The sequence below is a fragment of the Schistocerca cancellata genome, chromosome 5 (assembly GCF_023864275.1).
Source record: "Schistocerca cancellata isolate TAMUIC-IGC-003103 chromosome 5, iqSchCanc2.1, whole genome shotgun sequence".
In the NCBI taxonomy this organism is placed as follows: Eukaryota; Metazoa; Arthropoda; class Insecta; order Orthoptera; family Acrididae; genus Schistocerca; species Schistocerca cancellata.
This window is the reverse complement of record NC_064630.1, coordinates 840,506,739-840,521,336: the sequence shown is the minus strand read 5'-3', so window position 1 is coordinate 840,521,336 and position 14,598 is coordinate 840,506,739. Positions and strand designations below refer to the sequence as shown.

The window sequence follows — 14,598 nt, the reverse complement described above, 5'->3', positions numbered from 1 at the left end:
GTCTTCTTGGCAAACTTGGTTAGCACATTCTCCCTCAAACTGAGTTAATTACTGCATTTTCGTACCATTACAGTAGTTTAAAAGGCTTAAGGAAGCATCTTTGTCACAACAGAAACGTAGTTTGAAAATTGGGCTGGCGACATAACAAAAAAAAAAAAACGGGAAGGGAGCCAACAGCACCCGGGTTTCCCAGGCGGTCACCCATCCAAGTACTAGCCGGGCCCGATGATGCTTAACTTCGGTGATCGGACGAGAACCGGTGTATACATCATGGTATGGCCGTTGGCGCCCATCTAATGTAGGAGCACGGCAGAATTCGCGTTCGGCTTTTCTCCCAACACACAAAATGTTAGTTTTCGGCCGCATTTGACGAAAGCGCTTCCTTCCGCAACCGCCAGTTCCTCGAGGACGGCGCGGGGAGGCGCGCCCGGCGTCCCAGCAGAGTGACGGCCGAATTGGCGGGCGCACCGCCGCGTGTGTGAGACGCACTGCTGCTCGTTGCACCCCCTGTCATTCGCTGGGCGCGTGCAGCCTTCGACACTAGCGGAGGACGCACCTTGTCCCTGGTGTTCAGCGGAGGGCCTGTGCGGGGTGTGGCAATGTCGTGCTGGAGGGCCCACTGGTAGCGATGTGGGCTTCCTCGCTTCGCCTCGCCTCGCCTCGCCTCGGCTCGCCTCGCCTCACACCAGGTGTCTGCGTAGTTTGCAGTGCATTCGCACCATTCCTATCCCTGTCCCTGTCCCCGTCCCGACTTGTCCCGACTTTGCTCGACTGCCGCTCGCTGCCGCTCGGGTCGTGGTCCATATGACAGCGCAAGCACGACAAACGTCTGCGGGACGAGACGAGACGAGACGAGACGACTAAGGAATAAATTCGTGGTTACAAATCAAATTTGGAACTCTACATTCCTACACAACAATAGGCGGTGACGTATTTCAGAAATCACCTGCCAATTCGTACTGTTTTGTCGTTTTCAAAGTCTTCTTGGCAAACTTGGTTAGCACATTCTCCCTCAAACTGAGTTAATTACTGCATTTTCGTACCATTACAGTAGTTTAAAAGGCTTAAGGAAGCATCTTTGTCACAACAGAAACGTAGTTTGAAAATTGGGCTGGCGACATAACAAAAAAAAAAAAACGGGAAGGGAGCCAACAGCACCCGGGTTTCCCAGACGGTCACCCATCCAAGTACTAGCCGGGCCCGATGATGCTTAACTTCGGTGATCGGACGAGAACCGGTGTATACATCATGGTATGGCCGTTGGCGCCCATCTAATGTAGGAGCACGGCAGAATTCGCGTTCGGCTTTTCTCCCAACACACAAAATGTTAGTTTTCGGCCGCATTTGACGAAAGCGCTTCCTTCCGCAACCGCCAGTTCCTCGAGGACGGCGCGGGGAGGCGCGCCCGGCGTCCCAGCAGAGTGACGGCCGAATTGGCGGGCGCACCGCCGCGTGTGTGAGACGCACTGCTGCTCGTTGCACCCCCTGTCATTCGCTGGGCGCGTGCAGCCTTCGACACTAGCGGAGGACGCACCTTGTCCCTGGTGTTCAGCGGAGGGCCTGTGCGGGGTGTGGCAATGTCGTGCTGGAGGGCCCACTGGTAGCGATGTGGGCTTCCTCGCTTCGCCTCGCCTCGCCTCGCCTCGGCTCGCCTCGCCTCACACCAGGTGTCTGCGTAGTTTGCAGTGCATTCGCACCATTCCTATCCCTGTCCCTGTCCCCGTCCCGACTTGTCCCGACTTTGCTCGACTGCCGCTCGCTGCCGCTCGGGTCGTGGTCCATATGACAGCGCAAGCACGACAAACGTCTGCGGGACGAGACGAGACGAGACGAGACGAGACGACTAAGGAATAAATTCGTGGTTACAAATCAAATTTGGAACTCTACACTCCTACACAACAATAGGCGGTGACGTATTTCAGAAATCACCTGCCGATTCGTACTGTTTTGTCGTTTTCAAAGTCTTCTTGGCAAACTTGGTTAGCACATTCTCCCTCAAACTGAGTTAATTACTGCATTTTCGTACCATTACAGTAGTTTAAAAGGCTTAAGGAAGCATCTTTGTCACAACAGAAAGGTAGTTTGAAAATTGGGCTGGCGACATTACAAAAAAAAAAAAACAGGAAGGGAGCCAACAGCACCCGTGTTTCCCAGGCGGTCACCCATCCAAGTACTAGCCGGGCCCGATGATGCTTAACTTCGGTGATCGGACGAGAACCGGTGTATACATCATGGTATGGCCGTTGGCGCCCATCTAATGTAGGAGCACGGCAGAATTCGCGTTCGGCTTTTCTCCCAACACACAAAATGTTAGTTTTCGGCCGCATTTGACGAAAGCGCTTCCTTCCGCAACCGCCAGTTCCTCGAGGACGGCGCGGGGAGGCGCGCCCGGCGTCCCAGCAGAGTGACGGCCGAATTGGCGGGCGCACCGCCGCGTGTGTGAGACGCACTGCTGCTCGTTGCACCCCCTGTCATTCGCTGGGCGCGTGCAGCCTTCGACACTAGCGGAGGACGCACCTTGTCCCTGGTGTTCAGCGGAGGGCCTGTGCGGGGTGTGGCAATGTCGTGCTGGAGGGCCCACTGGTAGCGATGTGGGCTTCCTCGCTTCGCCTCGCCTCGCCTCGCCTCGGCTCGCCTCGCCTCACACCAGGTGTCTGCGTAGTTTGCAGTGCATTCGCACCATTCCTATCCCTGTCCCTGTCCCCGTCCCGACTTGTCCCGACTTTGCTCGACTGCCGCTCGCTGCCGCTCGGGTCGTGGTCCATATGACAGCGCAAGCACGACAAACGTCTGCGGGACGAGACGAGACGAGACGAGACGACTAAGGAATAAATTCGTGGTTACAAATCAAATTTGGAACTCTACATTCCTACACAACAATAGGCGGTGACGTATTTCAGAAATCACCTGCCAATTCGTACTGTTTTGTCGTTTTCAAAGTCTTCTTGGCAAACTTGGTTAGCACATTCTCCCTCAAACTGAGTTAATTACTGCATTTTCGTACCATTACAGTAGTTTAAAAGGCTTAAGGAAGCATCTTTGTCACAACAGAAACGTAGTTTGAAAATTGGGCTGGCGACATAACAAAAAAAAAAAAAACGGGAAGGGAGCCAACAGCACCCGGGTTTCCCAGGCGGTCACCCATCCAAGTACTAGCCGGGCCCGATGATGCTTAACTTCGGTGATCGGACGAGAACCGGTGTATACATCATGGTATGGCCGTTGGCGCCCATCTAATGTAGGAGCACGGCAGAATTCGCGTTCGGCTTTTCTCCCAACACACAAAATGTTAGTTTTCGGCCGCATTTGACGAAAGCGCTTCCTTCCGCAACCGCCAGTTCCTCGAGGACGGCGCGGGGAGGCGCGCCCGGCGTCCCAGCAGAGTGACGGCCGAATTGGCGGGCGCACCGCCGCGTGTGTGAGACGCACTGCGGCTCGTTGCACCCCCTGTCATTCGCTGGGCGCGTGCAGCCTTCGACACTAGCGGAGGACGCACCTTGTCCCTGGTGTTCAGCGGAGGGCCTGTGCGGGGTGTGGCAATGTCGTGCTGGAGGGCCCACTGGTAGCGATGTGGGCTTCCTCGCTTCGCCTCGCCTCGAATCGCCTCGGCTCGCCTCGCCTCACACCAGGTGTCTGCGTAGTTTGCAGTGCATTCGCACCATTCCTATCCCTGTCCCTGTCCCCGTCCCGACTTGTCCCGACTTTGCTCGACTGCCGCTCGCTGCCGCTCGGGTCGTGGTCCATATGACAGCGCAAGCACGACAAACGTCTGCGGGACGAGACGAGACGAGACGAGACGAGACGACTAAGGAATAAATTCGTGGTTACAAATCAAATTTGGAACTCTACACTGCTACACAACAATAGGCGGTGACGTATTTCAGAAATCACCTGCCGATTCGTACTGTTTTGTCGTTTTCAAAGTCTTCTTGGCAAACTTGGTTAGCACATTCTCCCTCAAACTGAGTTAATTACTGCATTTTCGTACCATTACAGTAGTTTAAAAGGCTTAAGGAAGCATCTTTGTCACAACAGAAAGGTAGTTTGAAAATTGGGCTGGCGACATTACAAAAAAAAAAAACAGGAAGGGAGCCAACAGCACCCGGGTTTCCCAGGCGGTCACCCATCCAAGTAATAGCCGGGCCCGATAATGCTTAACTTCGTTGATCGGACGAGAACCGGTGTATTCATCGAGGTATGGCCGTTGGCGCTCATCTAATGTAGGAGCACGGCAGAATTCGCGTTCGGCTTTTCTCCCAACACACAAAATGTTAGTTTTCGGCCGCATTTGACGAAAGCGCTTCCTTCCGCAACCGCCAGTTCCTCGAGGACGGCGCGGGGAGGCGCGCCCGGCGTCCCAGCAGAGTGACGGCCGAATTGGCGGGCGCACCGCCGCGTGTGTGAGACGCACTGCTGCTCGTTGCACCCCCTGTCATTCGCTGGGCGCGTGTAGCCTTCGACACTAGCGGAGGACGCATCTTGTCCCTGGTGTTCAGCGGAGGGCCTGTGCGGGGTGTGGCAGTGTCGTGCTGGAGGGCCCACTGATAGCGATGTGGGCTTCCTCGCCTCGCCTCGCCTCGCCTCGCCTCTTCTCACACCAGGTGTCTGCGTAGTTTGCAGTGCATTCGCACCATTCCTATCCCTGTCCCTGTCCCCGTCCCGACTTGTCCCGACTTTGCTCGACTGCCGCTCGCTGCCGCTCGGGTCGTGGTCCATATGACAGCGCAAGCACGACAAACGTCTGCGGGACGAGACGAGACGAGACGAGACGACTAAGGAATAAATTCGTGGTTACAAATCAAATTTGGAACTCTACATTCCTACACAACAATAGGCGGTGACGTATTTCAGAAATCACCTGCCAATTCGTACTGTTTTGTCGTTTTCAAAGTCTTCTTGGCAAACTTGGTTAGCACATTCTCCCTCAAACTGAGTTAATTACTGCATTTTCGTACCATTACAGTAGTTTAAAAGGCTTAAGGAAGCATCTTTGTCACAACAGAAACGTAGTTTGAAAATTGGGCTGGCGACATAACAAAAAAAAAAAAACGGGAAGGGAGCCAACAGCACCCGGGTTTCCCAGGCGGTCACCCATCCAAGTACTAGCCGGGCCCGATGATGCTTAACTTCGGTGATCGGACGAGAACCGGTGTATACATCATGGTATGGCCGTTGGCGCCCATCTAATGTAGGAGCACGGCAGAATTCGCGTTCGGCTTTTCTCCCAACACACAAAATGTTAGTTTTCGGCCGCATTTGACGAAAGCGCTTCCTTCCGCAACCGCCAGTTCCTCGAGGACGGCGCGGGGAGGCGCGCCCGGCGTCCCAGCAGAGTGACGGCCGAATTGGCGGGCGCACCGCCGCGTGTGTGAGACGCACTGCTGCTCGTTGCACCCCCTGTCATTCGCTGGGCGCGTGCAGCCTTCGACACTAGCGGAGGACGCACCTTGTCCCTGGTGTTCAGCGGAGGGCCTGTGCGGGGTGTGGCAATGTCGTGCTGGAGGGCCCACTGGTAGCGATGTGGGCTTCCTCGCTTCGCCTCGCCTCGCCTCGCCTCGGCTCGCCTCGCCTCACACCAGGTGTCTGCGTAGTTTGCAGTGCATTCGCACCATTCCTATCCCTGTCCCTGTCCCCGTCCCGACTTGTCCCGACTTTGCTCGACTGCCGCTCGCTGCCGCTCGGGTCGTGGTCCATATGACAGCGCAAGCACGACAAACGTCTGCGGGACGAGACGAGACGAGACGAGACGAGACGACTAAGGAATAAATTCGTGGTTACAAATCAAATTTGGAACTCTACACTCCTACACAACAATAGGCGGTGACGTATTTCAGAAATCACCTGCCGATTCGTACTGTTTTGTCGTTTTCAAAGTCTTCTTGGCAAACTTGGTTAGCACATTCTCCCTCAAACTGAGTTAATTACTGCATTTTCGTACCATTACAGTAGTTTAAAAGGCTTAAGGAAGCATCTTTGTCACAACAGAAAGGTAGTTTGAAAATTGGGCTGGCGACATTACAAAAAAAAAAAAACAGGAAGGGAGCCAACAGCACCCGTGTTTCCCAGGCGGTCACCCATCCAAGTACTAGCCGGGCCCGATGATGCTTAACTTCGGTGATCGGACGAGAACCGGTGTATACATCATGGTATGGCCGTTGGCGCCCATCTAATGTAGGAGCACGGCAGAATTCGCGTTCGGCTTTTCTCCCAACACACAAAATGTTAGTTTTCGGCCGCATTTGACGAAAGCGCTTCCTTCCGCAACCGCCAGTTCCTCGAGGACGGCGCGGGGAGGCGCGCCCGGCGTCCCAGCAGAGTGACGGCCGAATTGGCGGGCGCACCGCCGCGTGTGTGAGACGCACTGCTGCTCGTTGCACCCCCTGTCATTCGCTGGGCGCGTGCAGCCTTCGACACTAGCGGAGGACGCACCTTGTCCCTGGTGTTCAGCGGAGGGCCTGTGCGGGGTGTGGCAATGTCGTGCTGGAGGGCCCACTGGTAGCGATGTGGGCTTCCTCGCTTCGCCTCGCCTCGCCTCGCCTCGGCTCGCCTCGCCTCACACCAGGTGTCTGCGTAGTTTGCAGTGCATTCGCACCATTCCTATCCCTGTCCCTGTCCCCGTCCCGACTTGTCCCGACTTTGCTCGACTGCCGCTCGCTGCCGCTCGGGTCGTGGTCCATATGACAGCGCAAGCACGACAAACGTCTGCGGGACGAGACGAGACGAGACGAGACGACTAAGGAATAAATTCGTGGTTACAAATCAAATTTGGAACTCTACATTCCTACACAACAATAGGCGGTGACGTATTTCAGAAATCACCTGCCAATTCGTACTGTTTTGTCGTTTTCAAAGTCTTCTTGGCAAACTTGGTTAGCACATTCTCCCTCAAACTGAGTTAATTACTGCATTTTCGTACCATTACAGTAGTTTAAAAGGCTTAAGGAAGCATCTTTGTCACAACAGAAAGGTAGTTTGAAAATTGGGCTGGCGACATAACAAAAAAAAAAAACGGGAAGGGTGCCAACAGCACCCGGGTTTCCCAGGCGGTCACCCATCCAAGTACTAGCCGGGCCCGATGATGCTTAACTTCGGTGATCGGACGAGAACCGGTGTATACATCATGGTATGGCCGTTGGCGCCCATCTAATGTAGGAGCACGGCAGAATTCGCGTTCGGCTTTTCTCCCAACACACAAAATGTTAGTTTTCGGCCGCATTTGACGAAAGCGCTTCCTTCCGCAACCGCCAGTTCCTCGAGGACGGCGCGGGGAGGCGCGCCCGGCGTCCCAGCAGAGTGACGGCCGAATTGGCGGGCGCACCGCCGCGTGTGTGAGACGCACTGCTGCTCGTTGCACCCCCTGTCATTCGCTGGGCGCGTGCAGCCTTCGACACTAGCGGAGGACGCACCTTGTCCCTGGTGTTCAGCGGAGGGCCTGTGCGGGGTGTGGCAATGTCGTGCTGGAGGGCCCACTGGTAGCGATGTGGGCTTCCTCGCTTCGCCTCGCCTCGCCTCGCCTCGGCTCGCCTCGCCTCACACCAGGTGTCTGCGTAGTTTGCAGTGCATTCGCACCATTCCTATCCCTGTCCCTGTCCCCGTCCCGACTTGTCCCGACTTTGCTCGACTGCCGCTCGCTGCCGCTCGGGTCGTGGTCCATATGACAGCGCAAGCACGACAAACGTCTGCGGGACGAGACGAGACGAGACGAGACGAGACGACTAAGGAATAAATTCGTGGTTACAAATCAAATTTGGAACTCTACACTCCTACACAACAATAGGCGGTGACGTATTTCAGAAATCACCTGCCGATTCGTACTGTTTTGTCGTTTTCAAAGTCTTCTTGGCAAACTTGGTTAGCACATTCTCCCTCAAACTGAGTTAATTACTGCATTTTCGTACCATTACAGTAGTTTAAAAGGCTTAAGGAAGCATCTTTGTCACAACAGAAAGGTAGTTTGAAAATTGGGCTGGCGACATTACAAAAAAAAAAAAACAGGAAGGGAGCCAACAGCACCCGTGTTTCCCAGGCGGTCACCCATCCAAGTACTAGCCGGGCCCGATGATGCTTAACTTCGGTGATCGGACGAGAACCGGTGTATACATCATGGTATGGCCGTTGGCGCCCATCTAATGTAGGAGCACGGCAGAATTCGCGTTCGGCTTTTCTCCCAACACACAAAATGTTAGTTTTCGGCCGCATTTGACGAAAGCGCTTCCTTCCGCAACCGCCAGTTCCTCGAGGACGGCGCGGGGAGGCGCGCCCGGCGTCCCAGCAGAGTGACGGCCGAATTGGCGGGCGCACCGCCGCGTGTGTGAGACGCACTGCTGCTCGTTGCACCCCCTGTCATTCGCTGGGCGCGTGCAGCCTTCGACACTAGCGGAGGACGCACCTTGTCCCTGGTGTTCAGCGGAGGGCCTGTGCGGGGTGTGGCAATGTCGTGCTGGAGGGCCCACTGGTAGCGATGTGGGCTTCCTCGCTTCGCCTCGCCTCGCCTCGCCTCGGCTCGCCTCGCCTCACACCAGGTGTCTGCGTAGTTTGCAGTGCATTCGCACCATTCCTATCCCTGTCCCTGTCCCCGTCCCGACTTGTCCCGACTTTGCTCGACTGCCGCTCGCTGCCGCTCGGGTCGTGGTCCATATGACAGCGCAAGCACGACAAACGTCTGCGGGACGAGACGAGACGAGACGAGACGACTAAGGAATAAATTCGTGGTTACAAATCAAATTTGGAACTCTACATTCCTACACAACAATAGGCGGTGACGTATTTCAGAAATCACCTGCCAATTCGTACTGTTTTGTCGTTTTCAAAGTCTTCTTGGCAAACTTGGTTAGCACATTCTCCCTCAAACTGAGTTAATTACTGCATTTTCGTTCCATTACAGTAGTTTAAAAGGCTTAAGGAAGCATCTTTGTCACAACAGAAACGTAGTTTGAAAATTGGGCTGGCGACATAACAAAAAAAAAAAACGGGAAGGGAGCCAACAGCACCCGGGTTTCCCAGGCGGTCACCCATCCAAGTACTAGCCGGGCCCGATGATGCTTAACTTCGGTGATCGGACGAGAACCGGTGTATACATCATGGTATGGCCGTTGGCGCCCATCTAATGTAGGAGCACGGCAGAATTCGCGTTCGGCTTTTCTCCCAACACACAAAATGTTAGTTTTCGGCCGCATTTGACGAAAGCGCTTCCTTCCGCAACCGCCAGTTCCTCGAGGACGGCGCGGGGAGGCGCGCCCGGCGTCCCAGCAGAGTGACGGCCGAATTGGCGGGCGCACCGCCGCGTGTGTGAGACGCACTGCGGCTCGTTGCACCCCCTGTCATTCGCTGGGCGCGTGCAGCCTTCGACACTAGCGGAGGACGCACCTTGTCCCTGGTGTTCAGCGGAGGGCCTGTGCGGGGTGTGGCAATGTCGTGCTGGAGGGCCCACTGGTAGCGATGTGGGCTTCCTCGCTTCGCCTCGCCTCGCCTCGCCTCGGCTCGCCTCGCCTCACACCAGGTGTCTGCGTAGTTTGCAGTGCATTCGCACCATTCCTATCCCTGTCCCTGTCCCCGTCCCGACTTGTCCCGACTTTGCTCGACTGCCGCTCGCTGCCGCTCGGGTCGTGGTCCATATGACAGCGCAAGCACGACAAACGTCTGCGGGACGAGACGAGACGAGACGAGACGAGACGACTAAGGAATAAATTCGTGGTTACAAATCAAATTTGGAACTCTACACTGCTACACAACAATAGGCGGTGACGTATTTCAGAAATCACCTGCCGATTCGTACTGTTTTGTCGTTTTCAAAGTCTTCTTGGCAAACTTGGTTAGCACATTCTCCCTCAAACTGAGTTAATTACTGCATTTTCGTACCATTACAGTAGTTTAAAAGGCTTAAGGAAGCATCTTTGTCACAACAGAAAGGTAGTTTGAAAATTGGGCTGGCGACATTACAAAAAAAAAAAAACAGGAAGGGAGCCAACAGCACCCGGGTTTCCCAGGCGGTCACCCATCCAAGTAATAGCCGGGCCCGATAATGCTTAACTTCGGTGATCGGACGAGAACCGGTGTATTCATCGAGGTATGGCCGTTGGCGCTCATCTAATGTAGGAGCACGGCAGAATTCGCGTTCGGCTTTTCTCCCAACACACAAAATGTTAGTTTTCGGCCGCATTTGACGAAAGCGCTTCCTTCCGCAACCGCCAGTTCCTCGAGGACGGCGCGGGGAGGCGCGCCCGGCGTCCCAGCAGAGTGACGGCCGAATTGGCGGGCGCACCGCCGCGTGTGTGAGACGCACTGCTGCTCGTTGCACCCCCTGTCATTCGCTGGGCGCGTGTAGCCTTCGACACTAGCGGAGGACGCATCTTGTCCCTGGTGTTCAGCGGAGGGCCTGTGCGGGGTGTGGCAGTGTCGTGCTGGAGGGCCCACTGATAGCGATGTGGGCTTCCTCGCCTCGCCTCGCCTCGCCTCGCCTCTTCTCACACCAGGTGTCTGCGTAGTTTGCAGTGCATTCGCACCATTCCTATCCCTGTCCCTGTCCCCGTCCCGACTTGTCCCGACTTTGCTCGACTGCCGCTCGCTGCCGCTCGGGTCGTGGTCCATATGACAGCGCAAGCACGACAAACGTCTGCGGGACGAGACGAGACGAGACGAGACGACTAAGGAATAAATTCGTGGTTACAAATCAAATTTGGAACTCTACACTCCTACACAACAATAGGCGGTGACGTATTTCAGAAATCACCTGCCGATTCGTACTGTTTTGTCGTTTTCAAAGTCTTCTTGGCAAACTTGGTTAGCACATTCTCCCTCAAACTGAGTTAATTACTGCATTTTCGTACCATTACAGTAGTTTAAAAGGCTTAAGGAAGCATCTTTGTCACAACAGAAAGGTAGTTTGAAAATTGGGCTGGCGACATTATAAAAAAAAAAAAACAGGAAGGGAGCCAACAGCACCCGTGTTTCCCAGGCGGTCACCCATCCAAGTACTAGCCGGGCCCGATGATGCTTAACTTCGGTGATCGGACGAGAACCGGTGTATACATCATGGTATGGCCGTTGGCGCCCATCTAATGTAGGAGCACGGCAGAATTCGCGTTCGGCTTTTCTCCCAACACACAAAATGTTAGTTTTCGGCCGCATTTGACGAAAGCGCTTCCTTCCGCAACCGCCAGTTCCTCGAGGACGGCGCGGGGAGGCGCGCCCGGCGTCCCAGCAGAGTGACGGCCGAATTGGCGGGCGCACCGCCGCGTGTGTGAGACGCACTGCTGCTCGTTGCACCCCCTGTCATTCGCTGGGCGCGTGCAGCCTTCGACACTAGCGGAGGACGCACCTTGTCCCTGGTGTTCAGCGGAGGGCCTGTGCGGGGTGTGGCAATGTCGTGCTGGAGGGCCCACTGGTAGCGATGTGGGCTTCCTCGCTTCGCCTCGCCTCGCCTCGCCTCGGCTCGCCTCGCCTCACACCAGGTGTCTGCGTAGTTTGCAGTGCATTCGCACCATTCCTATCCCTGTCCCTGTCCCCGTCCCGACTTGTCCCGACTTTGCTCGACTGCCGCTCGCTGCCGCTCGGGTCGTGGTCCATATGACAGCGCAAGCACGACAAACGTCTGCGGGACGAGACGAGACGAGACGAGACGACTAAGGAATAAATTCGTGGTTACAAATCAAATTTGGAACTCTACATTCCTACACAACAATAGGCGGTGACGTATTTCAGAAATCACCTGCCAATTCGAACTGTTTTGTCGTTTTCAAAGTCTTCTTGGCAAACTTGGTTAGCACATTCTCCCTCAAACTGAGTTAATTACTGCATTTTCGTACCATTACAGTAGTTTAAAAGGCTTAAGGAAGCATCTTTGTCACAACAGAAACGTAGTTTGAAAATTGGGCTGGCGACATAACAAAAAAAAAAAACGGGAAGGGAGCCAACAGCACCCGGGTTTCCCAGGCGGTCACCCATCCAAGTACTAGCCGGGCCCGATGATGCTTAACTTCGGTGATCGGACGAGAACCGGTGTATACATCATGGTATGGCCGTTGGCGCCCATCTAATGTAGGAGCACGGCAGAATTCGCGTTCGGCTTTTCTCCCAACACACAAAATGTTAGTTTTCGGCCGCATTTGACGAAAGCGCTTCCTTCCGCAACCGCCAGTTCCTCGAGGACGGCGCGGGGAGGCGCGCCCGGCGTCCCAGCAGAGTGACGGCCGAATTGGCGGGCGCACCGCCGCGTGTGTGAGACGCACTGCGGCTCGTTGCACCCCCTGTCATTCGCTGGGCGCGTGCAGCCTTCGACACTAGCGGAGGACGCACCTTGTCCCTGGTGTTCAGCGGAGGGCCTGTGCGGGGTGTGGCAATGTCGTGCTGGAGGGCCCACTGGTAGCGATGTGGGCTTCCTCGCTTCGCCTCGCCTCGCCTCGCCTCGGCTCGCCTCGCCTCACACCAGGTGTCTGCGTAGTTTGCAGTGCATTCGCACCATTCCTATCCCTGTCCCTGTCCCCGTCCCGACTTGTCCCGACTTTGCTCGACTGCCGCTCGCTGCCGCTCGGGTCGTGGTCCATATGACAGCGCAAGCACGACAAACGTCTGCGGGACGAGACGAGACGAGACGAGACGAGACGACTAAGGAATAAATTCGTGGTTACAAATCAAATTTGGAACTCTACACTGCTACACAACAATAGGCGGTGACGTATTTCAGAAATCACCTGCCGATTCGTACTGTTTTGTCGTTTTCAAAGTCTTCTTGGCAAACTTGGTTAGCACATTCTCTCTCAAACTGAGTTAATTACTGCATTTTCGTACCATTACAGTAGTTTAAAAGGCTTAAGGAAGCATCTTTGTCACAACAGAAAGGTAGTTTGAAAATTGGGCTGGCGACATTACAAAAAAAAAAAAACAGGAAGGGAGCCAACAGCACCCGGGTTTCCCAGGCGGTCACCCATCCAAGTAATAGCCGGGCCCGATAATGCTTAACTTCGGTGATCGGACGAGAACCGGTGTATTCATCGAGGTATGGCCGTTGGCGCTCATCTAATGTAGGAGCACGGCAGAATTCGCGTTCGGCTTTTCTCCCAACACACAAAATGTTAGTTTTCGGCCGCATTTGACGAAAGCGCTTCCTTCCGCAACCGCCAGTTCCTCGAGGACGGCGCGGGGAGGCGCGCCCGGCGTCCCAGCAGAGTGACGGCCGAATTGGCGGGCGCACCGCCGCGTGTGTGAGACGCACTGCTGCTCGTTGCACCCCCTGTCATTCGCTGGGCGCGTGTAGCCTTCGACACTAGCGGAGGACGCATCTTGTCCCTGGTGTTCAGCGGAGGGCCTGTGCGGGGTGTGGCAGTGTCGTGCTGGAGGGCCCACTGATAGCGATGTGGGCTTCCTCGCCTCGCCTCGCCTCGCCTCGCCTCTTCTCACACCAGGTGTCTGCGTAGTTTGCAGTGCATTCGCACCATTCCTATCCCTGTCCCTGTCCCTGTCCCGACTTGTCCCGACTTTGCTCGACTGCCGCTCGCTGCCGCTCGGGTCGTGGTCCATATGACAGCGCAAGCACGACAAACGTCTGCGGGACGAGACGAGACGAGACGAGACGACTAAGGAATAAATTCGTGGTTACAAATCAAATTTGGAACTCTACATTCCTACACAACAATAGGCGGTGACGTATTTCAGAAATCACCTGCCGATTCGTACTGTTTTGTCGTTTTCAAAGTCTTCTTGGCAAACTTGGTTAGCACATTCTCCCTCAAACTGAGTTAATTACTGCATTTTCGTACCATTACAGTAGTTTAAAAGGCTTAAGGAAGCATCTTTGTCACAACAGAAAGGTAGTTTGAAAATTGGGCTGGCGACATTACAAAAAAAAAAAAAAACAGGAAGGGAGCCAACAGCACCCGTGTTTCCCAGGCGGTCACCCATCCAAGTACTAGCCGGGCCCGATGATGCTTAACTTCGGTGATCGGACGAGAACCGGTGTATACATCATGGTATGGCCGTTGGCGCCCATCTAATGTAGGAGCACGGCAGAATTCGCGTTCGGCTTTTCTCCCAACACACAAAATGTTAGTTTTCGGCCGCATTTGACGAAAGCGCTTCCTTCCGCAACCGCCAGTTCCTCGAGGACGGCGCGGGGAGGCGCGCCCGGCGTCCCAGCAGAGTGACGGCCGAATTGGCGGGCGCACCGCCGCGTGTGTGAGACGCACTGCTGCTCGTTGCACCCCCTGTCATTCGCTGGGCGCGTGCAGCCTTCGACACTAGCGGAGGACGCATCTTGTCCCTGGTGTTCAGCAGAGGGCCTGTGCGGGGTGTGGCAGTGTCGTGCTGGAGGGCCCACTGGTAGCGATGTGGGCTTCCTCGCCTCGCCTCGCCTCGCCACGCCGCGCCTCACACCAGGTGTCTGCGTAGTTTGCAGTGCATTCGCACCATTCCTATCCCTGTCCCTGTCCCCGTCCCGACTTGTCCCGACTTTGCTCGACTGCCGCTCGCTGCCGCTCGGGTCGTGGTCCATATGACAGCGCAAGCACGACAAACGTCTGCGGGACGAGACGAGACGAGACGAGACGAGACGACTAAGGAATAAATTCGTGGTTACAAATCAAATTTGGAACTCTACACTCCTAC

The 14,598-nt window shown here is 55.2% G+C and overlaps 15 non-coding genes across 15 annotated transcripts; all 15 read right to left on the bottom strand.

The window, feature by feature from the left end:
- Nucleotides 1–168: 168 nt before the first annotated feature.
- LOC126189464 (5S ribosomal RNA) lies at nucleotides 169–287 on the bottom strand. The gene has a single exon (XR_007537969.1). It is a non-coding gene; the product is annotated as a 5S ribosomal RNA (ribosomal RNA).
- Nucleotides 288–1,146: 859 nt separating this feature from the next.
- Nucleotides 1,147–1,265, bottom strand: LOC126189525 (5S ribosomal RNA). The gene has a single exon (XR_007538028.1). It is a non-coding gene; the product is annotated as a 5S ribosomal RNA (ribosomal RNA).
- An 864-nt stretch (nucleotides 1,266–2,129) lies between these two features.
- LOC126189545 (5S ribosomal RNA) lies at nucleotides 2,130–2,248 on the bottom strand. The gene has a single exon (XR_007538048.1). It is a non-coding gene; the product is annotated as a 5S ribosomal RNA (ribosomal RNA).
- Nucleotides 2,249–3,108: 860 nt separating this feature from the next.
- LOC126189462 (5S ribosomal RNA) lies at nucleotides 3,109–3,227 on the bottom strand. The gene has a single exon (XR_007537967.1). It is a non-coding gene; the product is annotated as a 5S ribosomal RNA (ribosomal RNA).
- An 863-nt stretch (nucleotides 3,228–4,090) lies between these two features.
- LOC126189719 (5S ribosomal RNA) lies at nucleotides 4,091–4,209 on the bottom strand. Its single transcript, XR_007538215.1, has one exon. It is a non-coding gene; the product is annotated as a 5S ribosomal RNA (ribosomal RNA).
- Nucleotides 4,210–5,058: 849 nt separating this feature from the next.
- On the bottom strand, nucleotides 5,059–5,177 carry LOC126189461 (5S ribosomal RNA). Its single transcript, XR_007537966.1, has one exon. It is a non-coding gene; the product is annotated as a 5S ribosomal RNA (ribosomal RNA).
- An 864-nt stretch (nucleotides 5,178–6,041) lies between these two features.
- Nucleotides 6,042–6,160, bottom strand: LOC126189543 (5S ribosomal RNA). The gene has a single exon (XR_007538046.1). It is a non-coding gene; the product is annotated as a 5S ribosomal RNA (ribosomal RNA).
- Nucleotides 6,161–7,018: 858 nt separating this feature from the next.
- LOC126189507 (5S ribosomal RNA) lies at nucleotides 7,019–7,137 on the bottom strand. The gene has a single exon (XR_007538011.1). It is a non-coding gene; the product is annotated as a 5S ribosomal RNA (ribosomal RNA).
- An 864-nt stretch (nucleotides 7,138–8,001) lies between these two features.
- Nucleotides 8,002–8,120, bottom strand: LOC126189542 (5S ribosomal RNA). The gene has a single exon (XR_007538045.1). It is a non-coding gene; the product is annotated as a 5S ribosomal RNA (ribosomal RNA).
- Nucleotides 8,121–8,978: 858 nt separating this feature from the next.
- Nucleotides 8,979–9,097, bottom strand: LOC126189460 (5S ribosomal RNA). The gene has a single exon (XR_007537965.1). It is a non-coding gene; the product is annotated as a 5S ribosomal RNA (ribosomal RNA).
- Nucleotides 9,098–9,961: 864 nt separating this feature from the next.
- Nucleotides 9,962–10,080, bottom strand: LOC126189672 (5S ribosomal RNA). Its single transcript, XR_007538171.1, has one exon. It is a non-coding gene; the product is annotated as a 5S ribosomal RNA (ribosomal RNA).
- Nucleotides 10,081–10,929: 849 nt separating this feature from the next.
- LOC126189541 (5S ribosomal RNA) lies at nucleotides 10,930–11,048 on the bottom strand. The gene has a single exon (XR_007538044.1). It is a non-coding gene; the product is annotated as a 5S ribosomal RNA (ribosomal RNA).
- An 858-nt stretch (nucleotides 11,049–11,906) lies between these two features.
- On the bottom strand, nucleotides 11,907–12,025 carry LOC126189459 (5S ribosomal RNA). The gene has a single exon (XR_007537964.1). It is a non-coding gene; the product is annotated as a 5S ribosomal RNA (ribosomal RNA).
- An 864-nt stretch (nucleotides 12,026–12,889) lies between these two features.
- On the bottom strand, nucleotides 12,890–13,008 carry LOC126189671 (5S ribosomal RNA). The gene has a single exon (XR_007538170.1). It is a non-coding gene; the product is annotated as a 5S ribosomal RNA (ribosomal RNA).
- An 851-nt stretch (nucleotides 13,009–13,859) lies between these two features.
- On the bottom strand, nucleotides 13,860–13,978 carry LOC126189540 (5S ribosomal RNA). The gene has a single exon (XR_007538043.1). It is a non-coding gene; the product is annotated as a 5S ribosomal RNA (ribosomal RNA).
- Between the last annotated feature and the right edge of the window lie 620 nt (nucleotides 13,979–14,598).